We start from the raw sequence: 13,603 nt of genomic DNA, 5'->3' as shown, positions 1-13,603 counted from the left end.
TCCACCGTTTGTTTTCACAAGATTTAATTGATACATTCAGGTTAACATGAGTAACATGGACAGAATGACAAAAGGAATGAATTAAACATGCCAATATAGACTACCTTCATTGTACTGACATAACCTTTCTTGAATATAGTGCCAAATTGTTCAAGACAAGAACATTGCAGATTTTCAGCAGCCATTTTAACTTGGGAAAATTTGGATTTATGATAAGTAATTAGTTTCTTTCGCATATAAAAAAATCGTCCCCAATGTATTGGCAACAACAGTCACACAATATTTATATCATCTCTTTGAATGTTGTTCCTTTTTCAATGGAGAATTTTATATTTGGAATGCAGAGTTTTATAATGGGGTTCTATTCTGGGCACATTTTAGTTAAATAAATTTCAAAAGCAAATTGTTTTAAATATAAAATAGAGTTGACCATTTGAAGGCATTTCCAGGTCTGAAAACCATTTTTGTATAAAGTTAACATATCGCGTAGACGTTGTTTAACCTTTCAAGCTTATAAACATTTATTTACTTAAAGTATTTGTAATTCGTTCTAAAATGCAAAGTTCAATCCATATCATTAAACATCTGTTTGACTCCGTTTCGGAGGATTTACCAGATAGTCGAATACCATCAGCTATTTATCTTTCTAAAGAAAGTTTGTGCCTATTCGACAAGCCTGTACTTAGCACTTGAAAAAAAAATCCGTTGAACTTGAGTGATTCAAGAATATGTGGAATAGTCAACAATATATAATTATTCATTTGGAACAAAAGTGTGTTCCCGTTTACATTTTCTTTTACTAAAGATAATTATAGTGTATTTCATTTTAATTGGCTTCCAATTTCCATGTCTCACAGTACTGCTGGAAAACAAATGTTATTTTTGCATACTCTCTGCAGTTTTCAAAAATATAGCTGTATCATCAGCATACAGTAATCGACTTTATAAAAGTTTGAATTTCACTAGTTCTTTTACCTAATGACTATAAATTCTTAGAACTTCACTGAAAAAGTTATAAAAGATAAAAATGGACAGATGTTTTCCCGCATGCCGAACCCTAGCTAAACAACAGAACTTGCGTAAGAATCGATATTGTGATGCATATTGTATGTTACTTTAAAACATTTAGGCCTACCTTTTATTCCGCTGTTTAGTTTGAGTCATAGCTCTCTCTTCAAACAGTGCCTAACGGAAGTCAACAAATCTACAGTGAAGCTTTTTACTGGATGATAGATATACAGATATCAACGACAACATTATGAAAATATAAAACATTGTAGAATGTATCTGATGGAATACTGACTGTTTTTAAATACGCTGTATCTGGCCAATTGCATCAGAGAAAGTGTTAAATCTATTACCAAGAACACGCGAAAAGTTTTACGAGACAGCTAATTCAAGTAAATGCTCTATTGTTATCGGAGATCTTCGCCTTTCGTTTTTGTTACTTTTTGTTTTATTAAGTAATGAAATTGGGAAAAAAATATGGTCTGGGTATAATGAACGTATATTCCGTGATGTAGATAATAATTTCAAATGTGAATAAGTCCGAATATTCTGTGCAATCTACCTGTATTGAACTACATTTTGTGAAAACTTAGTTGTACTCTTCTTCTTCTTCTTCTTTCTTCCTTCCGTCAATAGTGACGATTATGTGGAGTGTTTTGGGTGTTGGATGCACAGGGGCGCTAATTAAAAAAGAGAGGTTGGGGGGTTTTTTTGTTTTTTTTTAGTATGGTTAAAAGGATAAAAAAACTGTTTTGACCTAGTGTTTGTTTATGAGGGGTTCAAGGACTGAGTGTGGTATGTGTGCCTTGAAGCCCTCCAGTGTGGTGCACTGTACTGCTGCTAGAACGAATATTCATACCCTGCCTGCACTGCTCTCCGGCAGGGTATGAAGTCCCTCCCATTGCCGATAGTGTAGCAAGTCCCGATGTGATTCACATCGGGCAGTATTAGCAGTGGTAAAAATTTTCTCGGATAAAAAAACACATGTAAATTGATGATTCTGGTATCTATTATGAATATTCAAGCAACAAACCTGCACATTACTTCAAATGTTTGACAATAAATAGTAAAATCCAAAACGAGCAAGATACACGGAGATATCAGTTCAAACATACCGCCATCTTTGATACAAGTGTAAAGGTCAATTTCCTTATAAGGAAATCAAAATAAATCGGTGTACCTAATGAGTGACCAGGGAGTGTCCAGGGACATTTTGCACGCCCAGGAATTCGTTAATGAAGATTTTTTAATAATTTTTTCTGTAACATACTTATGAGACCATTATCTAACACCATGCAAAATTTCACTTCGATCGAATGATTACGTAATATGGAAATGCACCTCTGAAGTTGCAGTGCAGCGTGCACTCGGGTGTCGGGCGCGCCCAGGAATTCGTTAATGAAGATTTTTTAATTTTTTTTTCTGTAACATATTAATAACATCATTATCTAACACCATGCAAAATTTCACTTCGATCAAATGATTTTATAATACGGAAATGCACCACTGAAGGTGCATTAAAGCGTGCATTTGAGTGTCCGGGGCGTATTTGACACGCCCAGGAAGCCGTTATTGAAGATTTTTTTATTTTTTTTTCGGTAACATACAGATTATACCTATATCTAACATCGTGTAAAATTTCACTTCGATCAGACGATCGCATAATACTAAATTTTGCCATTAAATCTTACGAAGTTACGATGAAGATGGCCTGTATTACGGCTGCGCTCGGCACATGAGTACCAGGGAGGTTTGTACAAGCCCAGGAAGTCGTTGATTTATATTTCTTTATTATTTTTTCTGTAACATACAGATTATACTTTTATCTAACATCGTGCAAAATTTCACTTCGATCAGACGAGTGCATAATACTAATTTTTACCATTAAATCTTACGAAGTTACATGGAAGTTGCCCTGTATTACGGCTGCGGTTGGCACATGAGTGTCCAGGGAGGTTTTTACACGCCCAGGAAGCCGTTAATTTATATTTCTTTATTATTTTTTCTGTAACATACAGATTATATATTTATCTAACACCATGCAAAATTTCACTTCGATCGGACGAGTGTATATTATTGTATTTTGTTACTGAATCCAGCCTTAGGTGATCACTTCATTGTCCAGGCCATTTTATATCTACCTGTGATCTGACAAATTAATCCCGGAGCGCCGCCCACCTGCGGTGTGACCGGTAATTGTATTGGTTTACATAACAACTTGACATGTCCCTGTTAATTGATATATAACATATTGCAACCCGGAATAAAATACAAATAAAAACTTACTATTTCATCAGTTACGATTATTCCTTCAGTTACAGTTTCAGTTCCGTAATTAGAACGTTTAATAACATCGTAAACTTTGAGTTCTAAAATACATTATTTTTTTACAATATAAATAGTTTTAATGAGTGACAAACCCGCGTGTTCGGCTAATCTAGCTAGACACTCGCTAGATAACGTACAATCAGAGGCAAACATATATTGTTTTAGTATTCTAGTACAATTAACGACTTAAAAATAAATATAGCAATTATTTATCAATCTCCTGCAAATCAAATAGAATATAACGCATTATGACAGAATTAATTGTAACGTTATAACTCCGTTGCCATACCTGATAAATGTATTAAAATCGGCTATAGACTTATTTAACATGCCCGTATTCTGGTTCGCCCAATAGGAGAAAGTCGGAGGTTTGATTTTTGCGGAAAGGTTATAACAATGTAAATTGTAAATAGAAAAACAACCAAGGACCTTTAAGGGTCGTTCAAGGATTACCACACATATAATCAGGAGAATTGATTTTAAAATTTGCTCTGAAAAGGTCATAGTTAAGAGAGCTAGCACGGTTCTTCAAACGGCTATGCAGTATTTTTAACATGCGGGAGCCACACACCAAGATGCCTTTATTATTGGACACTTCCTAGGTATATTTCTTTTAATGAACTTCTAAGTAGACGAATCCTTTAATATCTGGATCGTTCCAGTTTGATGGACGACGGAAAGAAGGAAATACGCATATTTTCTAATCGAAAGTTAGGTTGTCTCAGATGATGGGAATCTAAAATATTACGGATTTCTGCTAATCTTTCTGGCATGATGTCACAAAGAATATTTATATCTATACCATTTTTGGTAGAGAAGAATAAAGACATTCTCTGCGTTTCTTCTATAAATCGGCAAAAGTTCCAGCCTATCACAAGGAGACTTAACACGAACACACCACAGCCTCCCAAAACACACATACGCACTCACCACACGCATTTATGTCGCACGCACGGGAGGCTGTCCTTAAATCACCTTAGCTGTTAATAGGACGTTAAACAAAATAAATCAAACCAAATGATGTACACGTCTCTAATATGTCAATTGTGGAATTCCAAATCTGATACCTGAAATAAAATAATTCTAAAAACGTATTTTTCATCAAAACCATGAATACATTCTTACAATTTCGAAGTGATCAATAAATGCATTAATATTTTATAAAACAATAATTGACCGAGTCAAGTGAAAAAGATCATCTATCGGTGACTCCGCCCACCTGCGGTGTAGTCTAATTGGATTAGTTTATATAACTTTGGCGCCTGTCTAGCTGTCAACTAACCCGCGTCTCCGCCTCACTTGTGTTCAATGGAAGACGAGTGACAGGTAACGAAAGCCATCAGTAGGCGGAGTCACGTAACTAACAAATTAGGTGTCGTGCTGTTTGTCCCTCACCATCAGTTTGCTTATTTCTATTCTAATATAAAAAGAATATTTTGTTGCTACCAGAAACATGAAAAAAACAAGTCATTTTATTACCAAATGTAATTTTCTGCATCTTGTACTGCTGCAACAACACGTGTACAAAAATGACCGTTTGTTGCCCGAGTGAATAATCATCAATTACTGTTATTGATGACTACGTAATACCACCAATTGGCTTTTTGAAGTGTAATTCTATCGATTTAAGTTGTGCATTTTCGAGATTTTTTAACACATTTCGTGAAGAGGTCGGCTTTGAAAAGGGCCGTTTTTAGAGGTACTGATCGTTTATTGTCGGAACAATGTGGTAGGGTAGGGTTTATCTAGATCCCATGAAGATGGTTCTAATCACACTAGGTATCAGCCCAATATGGTCGGATAAAAAATAAAATCAGTGGCCTTTTTATTTTGGATATAAGGGACTTAAGATTTTTAATTGATCTGTCCTTGGTTAAACAAATGTAGGAGTATAGTATGTCCCTGCATGTACAAACTTGTACACATTTATCTTCCCGAAATGGCACGAATTATCACCTTTTATTTCAGTTAAAATCCATCGACCGTTTTTTCTATTATTTGATACGAATCTCGTATCATGATTCACAATTTGGTTGCAGACTCTAACTTTAAAATACTGCAATACATTTTGACAGATTATAATATTTTTTACAGCGGACTCCTCTGTACACTCCATGTAAAACATTTATTTCATACAGTTTTCAATACCATTTCACATTCTTATCCCATATGCACGTTCTTTTTATCATTATATCATTATATCAACAAGTTTTTATCAGTATTTCATTTCAAGTTTCAAACTTTGAAATAGATTTTGAAGAACTGTTTATTGGATATAGGACAGTTTCCAATGCCAGTTGACTGTTTTATTTGTATTTCATTTCAGATTTCAAACTCTCTAATTTATATGATTATAATATACACGCATTTCAAAAGAATCATTTGTTAGATATGATTTTTTTTCTTCCTTTAATTTCTCTTAAAAGTCTGTTGTCTAATACCTTTATTTAATACATTAATGTATCATTTTCTATGTTGTACTACTTGTACTTATACTTCCTTGCTGTGTTAACAATCAATGTTTGAAATGAGAAAAAAAAAAAATATACTTACACGAAAGAAACATCTACATATGTGTACATGTATTTGTTTTAATTTACTTGTATACTTTAATTCTTACGACGTTGAAACAGAATCCAATTTTTTAGGCAAATATATCTTTTATAACCAAGAACATCAAAAACTTTATAATCATGACAAAACAGTGAATGCTGACTTTCTAAATTACTGTTATGATTCTAAATTTTAGTTCTTAATGACAAAGGAGGAAGTTAAGAGGAACTCTTATTGCTGATTTAACCTGGTACGGTCCTGTTAATGTAAATATACTTTGCAATGGTGACACGAATATCGCCTCAACTGACAATGTAAAAATCGCCAAAGTTGTGCAAAACTTCTTGAGTAGGTCGGGAAGATTCGACTAATCATCACTTCCTATCCCCCACCCCCTTCTTTTCATACTATTTTCCTATAATAAAAAAACTTAATCCAAAATGCTCCATTTATCCATATAATATAAAAATGTTTTTTCTTCTAATCGATCAAGTATATTTGAATTCATTCCAAACATTTATATGTCGTGATCTTTCCTGATGCAGTCATTTAACTTTATATGTACCTATCTCCTCTTCCCTCCTGCCCCCCTCTCTCTCTGTCTCTCTCTCTCTCTGTCTCTCATTATATTTTCGTTTCTTTATCGAATTTCTGAATATTTGTATATGCCATCATGTGACTATGTTATTGTTAATTATTTTGTTATTATTATGGGAGAAGTCGTCCATAAGTTGGAAAAACTTGCTGACTAATCCCTTTGTCATTATTATATGTCAATAAAATATGTTTAAACTAAAAAGGAAGAAGTACAGCCGGTTTTAGCTAGCACAATATTTAACCTTTTAAAGAAGAGACAGGACAGGAAAAAGGGTAAGAAATTCCAAGACAACTGCCAAAAAAATGAAAGTTTAGGATACTCTAAAAGTAAAATTTGTTTTTTTTCAAAAGGTTTCATACAAAGTTTAAACACTCTAAAGGGAATATTGCAATAGAAAAAATATATACAAAATAAATTGATTGTAAGCTCTTATAAGATTTGTAATTATACTGTTAAAAGAAATAATGCTACATATTAAAAACAAAAATCACACTGTACATAGCATTATTATCAGGCAATCCTGTCAGAATTTTTCACATCAGAATAGTTTTACAGCAGTTTATTAAAAAATGTAATTATATAAATATCCAATTGAACAATTTATCAATAACTAAGTAACTAACAACAACAAAAATTAACTAAAAGTCTAAAACAGTTAGTATATATAACTCATGTAAAGGCATTCAATAAATAAATATCATAAAAAATAATACATTAATAAAGATGAATAGATCATGACTTACAATAATTACTATGCAAATTAAAATGCATGAATTGGTTAAGATATTAAGTTATTATCAAACATTTAATAAATAAATATCATAAAAAATAATACCGGTACATGAATATAGATGAATCAATTATGAGTTACAACAATAACTATTATGCAAAGTACAATGCAGAAATTGGTTAAGATATTAAATCATCATCAAACATTGTGACATTATTCAGTACAAAATACACATAATATAAGTTTTATAATAAATTACATCTTCATCTATAATCAAATAAATAATGTTTTAATGCAAAGTGAGGAAATTATTCCAAATAGTATATTCTGATTTTATACTTGAAAAACTTTATCATAAACAATATCTTAGTGTTAAGAAATAAAATAAAATTATGGAGAGTCAAAAAAATAAAGTAAATGTGTTACATATAGCCAATATATTAGTTATACTCGTTATAAAATAAATAAATAATGGACTCTTTGTAGAACCGCGTCCTCATCGCAGTCTGGTAACATTCTTATTTTAACAATAGAGTTACTTCCCTTCCAATCTTTGGAGTACACTACTTCGTAAGATTTAATGGTAAAATTTAGTATTATGCACTCGTCCGATCGCAATGACATTTTGCATGGTGTTATATAAAGGTATAATCTGTATGTTACAGAAATAATAATAAAAAATATAAATCAACGGCTTCCTGGGCGTGTAAAAACCTCCCTGGACACTCATGTGCCAACCGCAGCCGTAATACAGGGCAACTTCATCGTAACATCGTAAGATTTAATGGTAAAATTTAGTATTATGCACTCGTCCGATCGAAGTTAAATTTTGCACGATGTTAGATAAAGGTATAATATGTATGTTTCAGAAAAAATAATCAAAAAATATAAATCGACGACTTCCTGGGCGTGAAAAATACGCCCTGGACACTCACGTGCTGACCGCAGCCGAAATACAGGGCAATTTCATCGTAACTTCGTAAGATTAATGGTAAAATTTAGTATTATGCACACGTCCGATCGAAGTGAAATTTTGCATGATGTTAGATAAAGGTTTAATCTGTATGTTTCAGAAAAAATAATCAAAAAATTTAAATCAACGACTTCCTGGGCGTGTAAAATACGCCCGGGACACCCGAGTGCACGCTGCACTGCAACTTCATCGGTGCATTTTAATAATATGCACTGGTCCGATCGAAGTGAGATTTTGCATGGTGGTAGATAATGGGACAATATGTACGTTACAGAAAAAAATTTCAAAAAATCTTCATTAACGAATTCCTGGGCGTGAAAAGTATCTCCCTGGACACTCATTACTCCCTGGTCACTCATTAGGTACACCCAAATAAATTGATGCTAATGAGGTTTCCCGCGAGATTTCAACAGAAAAACAGATTCGGAGTAATATATCTCGGTAAGGAAAGTCAATTCATTCTGAAATTATTTAATTACGCAAAGTAAGATTCGCTTTCTTCACAAGAGTTACAAAAGAGTGGTTAAATATCTCTGATTATGTATTTATTTATCGTAGTAGCTTCATCCATATATGGATCACGGGTTCCATATTTGGGTTAGAATCCTCGCGAGAGTTCTTCGAGAAGTATCATGGCGGATCACGGAGACAACTCCGAGCAGTATGATATCAGAATATGCGAATTAAAGATTTCTAGATTAGACGGTAGGCTAATACATTGCAAAATTGTATTAGAAATGTTTAATTATACGAACTATTACTCCAAAGTTAAACGATATCCGCTATTTGTAGCATTTTCGAGGTTCACTTTTTTGCTACATTACGAGCAATGGGAGGGAATCGTAGCTCTGACGACGACCATCTGTCAGAAATTTCTGTCCGTCGTCCAGAGCTACGTTATCGCAGCTATACTGCTGCTACCGGGAGGAGGTTCCATTGTGTAATTGTGTGAGGAAAGAAGGAGAGTTCTCAGTCGAGATCGAACAACGCCGTCACACTGCCATGCTTACATAGGTTAGCTCGATCTAAAGCAGCAGATAATGTGTTTACCTTAGTTTAGTTCCAATTTGATGATCTTAGTTTGACACTGCAGATTACAAATAAAATGGCTTTACTTACATCAGTAAACATGGGATTGAATTCAAACTATTCTGACGCCATTAGTAGGTAATCTACCACATCAATACCTTTATATGTAGCATTCGCCCATTGCAATCGCAAACGTTATTCAATCAATTCTGTGCCGTGTCTATTCGAGCGTACTTTTCCCTCACTCCCTTAGTGGGCAATATTTTGTCTGATTAGTATTCGATTGATCCTCAATATCTAATTTGTTCAGTAATTAAGTATTCATCTAGGGCAGTGGAATCCGATAAATTACCGGTTATTTCATTTAATTCTCCGACCATAATAACGTTTTGTCTATTTCTTGAAAACCATCTTCTGATGAATATTTACTACCTTTGGGTTTTGATAAGATTTTATGATAAATTTATATTACGTACCTCGCCTGATCTACATTTTTTTATGTTTAATACACATATTAATTTACTGAAGAAACAAGTTACGATCGTAATATTTGGAAACTGGTTAATTTGGTACCCTCTCGTTGTACTTAGAAGAAAACATGGTTATACAATTCTACAAGATCGTTCAATCATGGTCAGTGTCCTTCCTTCCTTTCTTATTATTTCCCTCCTTGTCATGCTGATCTACGTTCTCATACAACCAACAGCGTCTGTCAAATAAACTGTCGAAACAATTCGTTTCAAGACTGTTCTCCATTCCTATACTGTCGTGTTCCCGGGTGCCTGTACTAACACCATACACGGTTAGCTAGTGTAGTGGTATCACGAGCCCGGTTGCCTGTCCTAACACCACACAAGGATAGCCAGTGCCGTGGTCCCACGAGCCCGGTTGCCTGTCCTAACACCTCACACTGTCAGCCCGTGTCATGGTCCCACGAGGCTAGGGATCTGTCCTAATACCACACACGGTTAGCTAGTGTCGTGGTCCCACGAGGCTAGGGACCTGTCCTAACACCACACACCCTTCAGGACGACAACTTCTGTAGCCGGGCGGATTTTCCACATATGACCATTCCCATTAAGAGCTCATTCAACGGCCCAGCAATCTTGTCTTTGATGAACTTCCTGTAATATCCAGCAAAGCCTAAAAAGGCACGTATCTGCACCGGAGTAGTGGACTTCGGTCAGTTACGGACCTTCTCAATCTTATACGGGTCAGGTGAAAATGCCTCCTCAAAAATCATATGCACAAGTTGTTCATAAAAGGAATCTAAAAAAAAAATTAGATCTAAATATTTCAAACAGGTATAAAGTTTGAAGTCTTCTATGCAACCTCCATCAATCGTTTGTACAATGCAGGTGCGTTCCACAGTCCATAAAATCCTAGAGACCCCCAGAGTAATAACTGTACGTACCTTATGAGAGTTATCCGCCTCTATCGGTGACACGCCGACGTCATTGTCAAGACCAACCTGTTTTACTCCAGACAAGTTTTCTAGGGTGTTCTCAATTCTTGGTAGATTATAGGAATCTTATTAATATCCCGGAAGTCATCACAAATACATCCTTCCTCTTCCATCAAGCATATCTAGCCTTTGTCTCATTGCATTGCATTAGTCATTCTGGGAGAAGATATCATGAAATGACATGATGATTTGTCTCCCCTACTCAAATGCTGCAGACGAGTCTTCGTCTGTCTTAATATTTGCCATCACCTTCCCCTTCTCCTCAACAATCTGATCGTCTTTGTCCAGAATGGTTACTGGAGTGACTTCATAAAGTAAGGCTCTTGGTGACAAAGGTATGCACCTGATGTAAGTTCCACATCAACATTCTGCATGATTACGTTTGTAGTGGTAAAAACACAATCCGGGAGTAATGCCTAGACCTTCTGGTGTAATACTGTCATTTACTGGCTGGGTTTTCCAAAAGTCGAATTTTACATACACCTTGGTAATAGGCTTCAAGTCGATCACTTTTATCCTCTGCACATTCAGAACACCATATCTTCAGGTCCTTTTCCCTCAACCTGGCTGGATTTTGCAAAAGTCGGATTTTTCATTCACGATCGTTTCCATTTGAAGCATCTGGAGAATCAGTAGGATGTTATATTATTATTCATTTTCCCCTGCTTACTGAAACGTTTTTTTTCTGTGAATTTTTCTGGTGATGCAGATTAGAATACCATGACTTCACAACATAAGTAATAGCTTTATCATTTCGTCGACATCCAATCGACTTCTATCTGATGCATTGCCACTTTATTTTTGAAGTTGCAGCTTTGGTGCTGCTACTCACTACCTTCTCAGCCTTCAATTCTCTTTCTAACCTTCCCAATTACACTTTCAGTTCGTTGTAGTTCTTAATTAGCTGATACTTACTGCAGTAGAAGATATTTCCCTCAAAGGTGACCAAAGTCCTTTCCACATACGGATATATAATATCTGGTTCCGAAAGATAAATGGGTAACAGAAAACAGCAGGGCTAGCTGCGTTCACCAGAACTTGATATCAGACGTAGGACTCTTATAAAAGTGGACACAGCAACTCGTCCATTTTAAGATATATGTACAACTTCATACCATATCAATGGTAAGCGTACAATCTTTGAAGATTTTGTTGTGACGTGAAATTGTCAACACGTGTGCATATTTTAAGTCACAGCTAGGGGGGCCATATAACTATCGTTAAAATTTACGTAACTATTCAGTTTTGCAATTTTTGCATTTTACATCATGGCAGTGGCACATGTGAAATCCTAAATATTGAAAAATGTAGGACTAGCTTCAGTCACCAGAATCCAGTGACAGATGTACCAATAATTTAAATCACAAAAGGCAAATTACTTCTATAAAACTTGACACAGCAACTCTATTTTAGTAAATACTAAAAGTATATGGGCTACTTCCACACTCATGTGAAATCACAAACGCTTAGGTTGAAAACTAGGACTAGTTACGGTCATCAGAAATTGTTGAGGGATGGGCAGACTGATATAAGCATTAAGCAGTTTAAAGGGGAAATAATTTATCAAATGCAATTTGCTCCAAATCAAGTTAGCAGGTTAAACTAGGCAAGAACTACCAGTTATTTTCAACACCTTTTCCTTTCAACAAAATTTAAATCTTAAACCTAAATCAGAATTGATATGCATGGAATGGTAAATTATTATAACCTTCGGATTCTTTCTTATTCAAGTAAAGTATTTTTTAAAGCTCTTATCCGATTTTTTTAAATGACACACACATATATAATGTAAAACAATGTACATGCAATATTATAATTCACCTTGCCCATTTTACAAATATTTAAATTCAGGTGCACATTTTCATAACCATAATTGGGTAACATTTAATTTGGAAAATGATAAGATATGACTGGTTCACAGTTTCAGCGATATTTGGCTATTGGTGGAAGAAATCATATTAGAAGGTGAAAAGACCGACTGTATATATCATATCTACAATAGTTTCGTGTCAAGCCGATGACACATGTGCTGTCATTGTATTAGACCAGTTGATCGCCATGAGACTGGAGTCTGCGCTGACTTGTCCCGAAAGTGTTTGTTAGTCATGATCAGCAATTTGTCAACAAACGTTTAACATTTTTTTTAGTCTTTACTTCTTGCAAAACATAGCGGGGGCATAAAAATAACAAGAGCTGTTGGAGAACAGCAAAGCTCGTCTCGCAAATGTTTGTCAATAAACAATTAAATATATTATGGTTTCGCAAATTGCATTAATAATATTTATATTGTTTACTTGATCAGATGTGTTTTGTGAATTCATGCAATTTTCAAAACCATACCAATTTACATAAACATATATTATTTATTGACAAACATTAGGGAGACAAGCTATGCTGTTGTAGATTGAATGAATATATTAAATACAAATGTAATTGCCTTTGGACATATTTCCTCAATTTTTTTTATAAAATATTATCCTTATGAGAGTTGTCTCCCTTGAAAAATGTGGACCGGTATAAATTGTCTAATGTGAGCATTTTCACATTGTTTTATTTTCAGTTTCACTTCAAGAAGGGATAGTGTAGTGTAACTCCAGAGGGACTCTTTTACCAAATATCAGCACCCTAGTACAATCATAAAATCATAAATGATGTGTTAACAGCTTTCAACATTTGCACAAAAATTTTAAAAATCTGTTTTTTTCCCCAAAGAAATCTTTCAGTTAAACTCCGGCAAGGGATAGTTTAACCCCCAAAGGGAACCTATTACCATGTATTACTATGCCGTTCTACACCCGCAACATAAACTTAACACAAAGTCCAAAGATTTAAAAAAAAAAAAACAAAAAAAAAACAGATTTAAAAAGAAACAAGAGCTGTTGGAGAACAGCATAGCTCGTCTCGCAAATGTTTGTCAAT

This window comes from Pecten maximus, chromosome 12 (genome assembly GCF_902652985.1).
Source record: "Pecten maximus chromosome 12, xPecMax1.1, whole genome shotgun sequence".
Classification (NCBI taxonomy): domain Eukaryota; kingdom Metazoa; phylum Mollusca; class Bivalvia; order Pectinida; family Pectinidae; genus Pecten; species Pecten maximus.
Note: the sequence above shows the minus strand (reverse complement) of the source record.